Source organism: Temnothorax americanus, unplaced genomic scaffold (assembly GCF_048541705.1).
Source record: "Temnothorax americanus isolate GAGA-0224 unplaced genomic scaffold, ASM4854170v1 Scaffold410, whole genome shotgun sequence".
NCBI classification, from domain to species: Eukaryota; Metazoa; Arthropoda; class Insecta; order Hymenoptera; family Formicidae; genus Temnothorax; species Temnothorax americanus.
In genome coordinates, this window is record NW_027509560.1 from 1 (window position 1) to 7,865 (window position 7,865).

Sequence of the window (7,865 nt, forward strand, 5' to 3'; positions counted from 1 at the left end):
ACTTATGAAATTTTGCAGAACTCCGGCAAAAACTGCCGATTTAAAAAAAAAAAAAAAAAAAAATACTTTTTGGGACTTATGAAATTTTGCAGAACTCCGGCGAGAACTGCCGATTAAAAAAAAAAAAAAAAAAAAAAATTTTTTGGGACTTATGAAATTTTGCAGAACTCCGGCGAGAACTGCCAATTTTGGGAAAAAAAAAAAAAATATTGGGACTTATGAAATTTTGCAGAACTCCGGCGAGAACTGCCGATTTTTGAAAAAAAAAAAAAAAAAAAACTTTTTGGGACTTATGAAATTTTGCAGAACTCCGGCGAGAACTGCCGATTTTTAAAAAAAAAAAAAACTTTTTTGGACTTATGAAATTTTGCAGAACTCCGGCGAGAACTGCCGATTTTTGAAAAAAAAAAAATACTTTTTGGGACTTATGAAATTTTGCAGAACTCCGGCGAGAACTGCCGATTTTTGAAAAAAAAAATACTTTTTGGGACTTATGAAATTTTGCAGAACTCCGGCGAGAACTGCCGAATTTGAAAAAAAAAAATACTTTTTGGGACTTGTGAATTTTTGCAGAACTCCGGCGAAAACTGCCGATTTTTGAAAAAAAAAAACTTTTTGGGACTTATGAAATTTTGCAGAACTCCGGCGAGAACTGCCGATTTTTGAAAAAAAAATACTTTTTGGGACTTATGAAATTTTGCAGAACTCCGGCGAAAACTGCCGATTTTAAAAAAAAAAAAAAAATACTTTTTGGGACTTATGAAATTTTGCAGAACTCCGGCGAGAACTGCCGATTTTTGAAAAAAAAAAATACTTTTTGGGACTTATGAAATTTTGCAGAACTCCGGCGAGAACTGCCGATTTTTGAAAAAAAAAAAAATACTTTTTGGGACTTATGAAATTTTGCAGAACTCCGGCGAGAACTGCCGATTTAAAAAAAAAAAAAAAAAATACTTTTTGGGACTTATGAAATTTTGCAGAACTCCGGCGAGAACTGCCGATTTTTGAAAAAAAAAAAATACTTTTTGGGACTTATGAAATTTTGCAGAACTCCGGCGAAAACTGCCGATTTTTGAAAAAAAAAAAAATACTTTTTGGGACTTATGAAATTTTGCAGAACTCCGGCGAGAACTGCCGATTTTTGAAAAAAAAAAATACTTTTTGGGACTTATGAAATTTTGCAGAACTCCGGCGAGAACTGCCGATTTTTGAAAAAAAAAAAAATACTTTTTGGGACTTATGAAATTTTGCAGAACTCCGGCGAAAACTGCCGATTTTTGAAAAAAAAAAAAAAATACTTTTTGGGACTTATGAAATTTTGCAGAACTCCGGCGAGAACTGCCGATTTTTGAAAAAAAAAAAATACTTTTTGGGACTTATGAAATTTTGCAGAATTCCGGCGAGAACTGCCGATTTTGGAAAAAAAAAACTTTTTGGGACTTATGAAATTTTGCAGAACTCCGGCGAGAACTGCCGATTTTTGAAAAAAAAAAAATACTTTTTGGGACTTATGAAATTTTGCAGAACTCCGGCGAGAACTGCCGATTTTTGAAAAAAAAAAAAATACTTTTTGGGACTTATGAAATTTTGCAGAACTCCGGCGAGAACTGCCGATTTTTGAAAAAAACAAAAAAAAATACTTTTTGGGACTTATGAAATTTTGCAGAACTCCGGCAAAAACTGCCGATTTTTGAAAAAAAAAAAAAACTTTTTGGGACTTATGAAATTTTGCAGAACTCCGGCGAAAACTGCCGATTTTTGAAAAAAAAAAAAATACTTTTTGGGACTTATGAAATTTTGCAGAACTCCGGCGAGAACTGCCGATTTTTGAAAAAAAAAAAAAATACTTTTTGGGACTTATGAAATTTTGCAGAACTCCGGCGAAAACTGCCGATTTTTGAAAAAAAAAAAATACTTTTTGGGACTTATGAAATTTTGCAGAACTCCGGCGAGAACTGCCGATTTTTGAAAAAAAAATACTTTTTGGGACTTATAAAATTTTGCAGAACTCCGGCGAGAACTGCCAATTTAAAAAAAAAAAATACTTTTTGGGACTTATGAAATTTTGCAGAACTCCGGCGAGAACTGCCGATTTAAAAAAAAAAAAAATACTTTTTGGAACTTATAAAATTTTGCAGAACTCCGGCGAAAACTGCCGATTTTTGAAAAAAAAAAAAAATACTTTTTGGGACTTATGAAATTTTGCAGAACTCCGGCAAGAACTGCCGATTTTTGAAAAAAAAAAAATACTTTTTGGGACTTATGAAATTTTGCAGAACTCCGGCGAGAACTGCCGATTTTTGAAAAAAAAAAAAAAAATACTTTTTGGGACTTATGAAATTTTGCAGAACTCCGGCGAGAACTGCCGATTTTTGAAAAAAAAAAAAAAATACTTTTTGGGACTTATGAAATTTTGCAGAACTCCGGCGAGAACTGCCGATTTTTGAAAAAAAAAAAAATACTTTTTGGGACTTATGAAATTTTGCAGAACTCCGGCGAAAACTGCCGATTTTTGAAAAAAAAAAAATACTTTTTGGGACTTATGAAATTTTGCAGAACTCCGGCGAGAACTGCCGATTTAAAAAAAAAAAAAAAAATACTTTTTGGGACTTATGAAATTTTGCAGAACTCCGGCGAGAACTGCCGATTTTTGAAAAAAAAAAAAATACTTTTTGGGACTTATGAAATTTTGCAGAACTCCGGCGAGAACTGCCGATTTTTGAAAAAAAAAAAAATACTTTTTGGGACTTATGAAATTTTGCAGAACTCCGGCGAGAACTGCCGATTTTTGAAAAAAAAAAAATACTTTTTGGGACTTATGAAATTTTGCAGAACTCCGGCGAGAACTGCCGATTTTGAAAAAAAAAAAAAACTTTTTGGGACTTATGAAATTTTGCAGAACTCCGGCGAGAACTGCCGATTTTTAAAAAAAAAAAAATACTTTTTGGGACTTATGAAATTTTGCAGAACTCCGGCGAAAACTGCCGATTTTTGAAAAAAAAAAAAATACTTTTTGGGACTTATGAAATTTTGCAGAACTCCGGCGAGAACTGCCGATTTTTGAAAAAAAAAAAAATACTTTTTGGGACTTATGAAATTTTGCAGAACTCCGGCGAGAACTGCCGATTTTTGAAAAAAAAAAAAAAATTCTTTTTGGGACTTATGAAATTTTGCAGAACTCCGGCAAAAATTGCCAATTTAAAAAAAAAAAAAAAAAAAATACTTTTTGGGACTTATGAAATTTTGCAGAACTCCGGCGAAAACTGCCAATTTAAAAAAAAACAAAAATACTTTTTGGGACTTATGAAATTTTGCAGAACTCCGGCGAGAACTGCCGATTTTTGAAAAAAAAAAAAATACTTTTTGGGACTTATGAAATTTTGCAGAACTCCGGCGAGAACTGCCGATTTTGAAAAAAAAAAAAACTTTTTGGGACTTATGAAATTTTGCAGAACTCCGGCGAGAACTGCCGATTTTTGAAAAAAAAAAAAAAATTTTAGGAATTTATGAAATTTTGCAGAACCTCCGGCAAAAACTGCCGATTTTTGAAAACAAAAATAATCTTTGGACTTGACAATTTTTGCAAAAAATCTCTTGGCAAACTGCATTTTGAAAAAAAAAAAAACTGGGAACTGCAATTTTGAAAACACAAAATCTTTTTGAAAAAAATAAAAAAAAAATGCTTTAAAAAAATAAATATCTTGAAACTCGATTTGAAACAACAAAACAATTTATTGATAAAAAAAACTCGAAATTGGGATTTTTGCAAAAACTTCGATTTAAAAAGAAACAAACTGTTTTGAACTAAAAAATTTAAATTGGGACTTGCAATTTGAAAAAAATTTGAGATATGATTTTGAAATACAAAAAAATAAATTTTTGGGATAATGAAAAATATTTTGACAAACTGGCAGAAAACTGCCGATTTTGAAAAAAAAAAAAAAAAATTTTTGGGACTTATGATAAATTTTGCAGAACTCGGCAAAAATGCCGATTTTTGAAAAAAAAAAAAATTTTTGGGACTTATGAAATTTGACAGAACTCCGGGAAACTGCCGATTTTTGAAAAAAAAAAAAAAATATATTTTTTGGGACTTATGAAATTTTGCAGAACTCCGGCAAAAACTGCCGATTTTTGAAAAAAAAAAAAACTTTTTGGGACTTATGAAATTTTGCAGAACTCCGGCAAAAACTGCCGATTTTGGAAAAAAAAATACTTTTTAGGACTTATAAAATTTTGCAGAACTCCGGCGAGAACTGCCGATTTTTGAAAAAAAAAAAAAATACTTTTTGGGACTTATGAAATTTTGCAGAACTCCGGCGAAAACTGCCGATTTTTGAAAAAAAAAAATACTTTGGGATCCTAATTCCCAATCGCAAATGGTATTGTATGCAATGAACCTTCTCCCGAGTCTCTGCCATACCCTGTATCCCCCTCGAACAGTATCACGCTCGTACAGCTCCCATCAACAACCCGCGTATCCCCACTTTCAACAAATAGCCATCTTATCTAACAGCTCTCTCTTGGCCTAGAACCATGTCCAAAGCTCCCAAACTCGTACACAACCCTCGATCGATGGCCTCCCTTATCAAGCCGTCCCTGACTCTCAGGAACGTTCCCTCACCTTTCGTGCATCGGGCTTTATTTCCTATGCTTTCTCCATTGCAAAAAAAAAAATGTAATTTTTGGGACTTATGAATTTTATGCAGAACTCCGGCGAAAACTGCCGATTTTTGAAAAAAAAGAATACTTTTTGGGACTTATGGAAATTTGGACATTGGCAGAATCCCGGCAAGCAAGCACTGCTGAATTTTTGAAAAAAAAACTAATATAATACTTTTGGGACTTATGGAAATTGGCAGGAACTCCGGCGAAACTGCCAATTTTAAAAAAAAAAAAAAATAGATATATATACTTTTTTGGGGAATTATGAAAATTTTGCAGAACTTCGTAAACCCGGCGAGAAACTGCCGATTTTTGAAAAAAAAAAAAAAAAAAAAATGTACTTTTGGGGACTGATGAAATTTTGCAGAACTCCGGAGCGAGAACTGCCGATTTCGATTTTTGAAAAAAAAAAAAAAAAAAACTTTTTGGGACTTATGAAATTTTGCAGAACTCCGGCAAAAACTGCCGATTAAAAAAAAAAAAATACTTTTTGGGACTTATGAAATTTTGCAAAACTCCGTCGAAAACTGCCGATTTTTGAAAAAAAAAAATACTTTTTGGGACTTATAAAATTTTGAAGAATTCCGGCAAAAACTGCCGATTTTTGAAAAAAAAATACTTTTTGGGACTTATGAAATTTTGCAGAACTCCGGCAAAAACTGCCGATTTTTGAAAAAAAAATACTTTTTGGGACTTATGAAATTTTGCAGAACTCCGGCGAAGACTGCCAATTTTTGAAAAAAAAAAAAAAATATATTTTTTAGGACTTATGAAATTTTGCAGAACTCCGGCGAAAACTGCCAATTAAAAAAAAAAAAAAATACTTTTTGGGACTTATGAAATTTTGCAGAACTCCGGCAAGAACTGCCGATTTTTGAAAAAAAAAAAATATTTTTTGGGACTTATAAATTTTTGAAAAACTCCGGCAAAAACTGCCAATTTTTAAAAAAAAAAAAAATACTTTTTGGGACTTATGAAATTTTGCAGAACTCCGGCGAGAACTGCCGATTTTTGAAAAAAAAAAAAATACTTTTTGGGACTTATGAAATTTTGCAGAACTCCGGCGAGAACTGCCGATTTTTGAAAAAAAAAAAAATACTTTTTGGGACTTATGAAATTTTGCAGAACTCCGGCGAGAACTGCCGATTTTTGAAAAAAAAAAAAATACTTTTTGGGACTTATGAAATTTTGCAGAACTCCGGCAAAACTGCCGATTTAAAAAAAAAAAAATACTTTTTGGGACTTATGAAATTTTGTAGAACTCCGGCGAGAACTGCCGATTTTTGAAAAAAAAAAAATACTTTTTGGGACTTATGAAATTTTGCAGAATTCCGGCGAGAACTGCCGATATTTTAAAAAAAATACTTCTTGGGAATTATGAAATTTTGCAGACCTCCGGCGAGAAAACTGCTGATTTTTGAAAAAAAAAAATACTTTTTGGGACTTATGGAATTTTGCAGTAACTCCGGCGAGAACTGCCGATTTTTGAAAAAAAAAATACTTTTTGGGACTTTATGAAATTTTGCAGAACTCCGGGAAGGAACTGCCGATTTTTGAAAAAAAAAATACTTTTTGGGACTTATGAAATTTTGCAGAACTCCGGCGAGAACTGCCGATTTTTGAAAAAAAATAAAAAAAAAATAAAAATAAAAAAAAATACTTATTGGGATTTATGAAATTTTGCAGAACTCCGGCGAGAACTGCCGATTTTTGAAAAAAAAATACTTTTTGGGACTTATGAAATTTTGCAGAACTCCGGCGAGAACTGCCGATTTTTGAAAAAAAAAAAATACTTTTTGGGACTTATGAAATTTTGCAGAACTCCGGCGAGAACTGCCGATTTAAAAAAAAAAAAAAATACTTTTTGGGACTTATGAAATTTTGCAGAACTCCGGCAAAAATTGCCGATTTTTGAAAAAAAAAAAATACTTTTTGGGACTTATGAAATTTTGCAGAACTCCGGCGAGAACTGCCGATTTTTGAAAAAAACAAAAAAAAATACTTTTTGGGACTTATGAAATTTTGCAGAACTCCGGCGAGAACTGCCGATTTTTGAAAAAAAAAAATACTTTTTGGGACTTATGAAATTTTGCAGAACTCCGGCGAGAACTGCCGATTTTTGAAAAAAAAAAAAAATATTTTTTGGGACTTATGAAATTTTGCAGAACTCCGGCGAGAACTGCCGATTTTTGAAAAAAAAAATACTTTTTGGGACTTATGAAATTTTGCAGAACTCCGGCGAGAACTGCCGATTTTTGAAAAAAAAAAAATACTTTTTGGGACTTATAAAATTTTGCAGAACTCCGGCGAGAACTGCCGATTTTTGAAAAAAAAAAATACTTTTTGGGACTTATGAAATTTTGCAGAACTCCGGCGAGAACTGCCGATTTTTGAAAAAAAAAAAAAAAAAACTTTTTGGAACTTATGAAATTTTGCAGAACTTCGGCGAAAACTGCCGATTAAAAAAAAAAAAAAATACTTTTTGGGATTTATGAAATTTTGCAGAACTCCGGCGAAAACTGCCAATTTTTGAAAAAAAAAAAAATACTATTTGGGACTTATGAAATTTTGCAGAACTCCAGCGAGAACTGCCGATTTAAAAAAAAAAAAAAAAAAAAAAATATTTTTTGGGATTATGAAATTTTGCAGAATTCCGGCGAGAACTGCCGATTTAAAAAAAAAAAAAAATACTTTTTGGGACTTATGAAATTTTGCAGAACTCCGGCGAGAACTGCCGATTTTTGAAAAAAAAAAAAAAAAAAAAACTTTTTGGGACTTATGAAATTTGGAGAACTCCGGCGAGAACTGCCGATTTAAAAAAAAAAAAAAATACTTTTTGGGACTTATAAAATTTTGCAGAACTTCGGCAAGAACTGCCAATTTTTGAAAAAAAAAAAAATAAAAAAAAATTCTTTTTTGGGACTTATAAAATTTTGCAGAACTCTGGCGAGAACTGCCGATTTTTGAAAAAAAAAAAAATATTTTTGGGGATTTATAAAATTTTGAAGAACTCCGGCAAAAACTGCCAATTTTTGAAAAAAAAAATCATTTTTGGGACTTATAAAATTTTGCAGAACTCCGGCGAAAATTGCCGATTTTTGAAAAAAAAAAAATTTTTGGGACTTAAGAAATTTTGCAGAACTCCGGCCAAAAACTGCCGATTTTTGAAAAAAAAAATACTTTTTGGGATTTATGAAATT

General features: G+C 31.9%; 1 long non-coding RNA gene across 1 annotated transcript; it reads right to left on the reverse strand.

Annotated features, from left to right (window-relative positions):
• Window positions 1-49: 49 nt before the first annotated feature.
• Window positions 50-7,575, reverse strand: LOC143902903 (uncharacterized). Its single transcript, XR_013258527.1, has 2 exons — window positions 7,016-7,575; window positions 50-2,609 (listed from the first exon to the last, which is right to left on the reverse strand). It is a non-coding gene; the product is annotated as an uncharacterized LOC143902903 (long non-coding RNA).
• Between the last annotated feature and the right edge of the window lie 290 nt (window positions 7,576-7,865).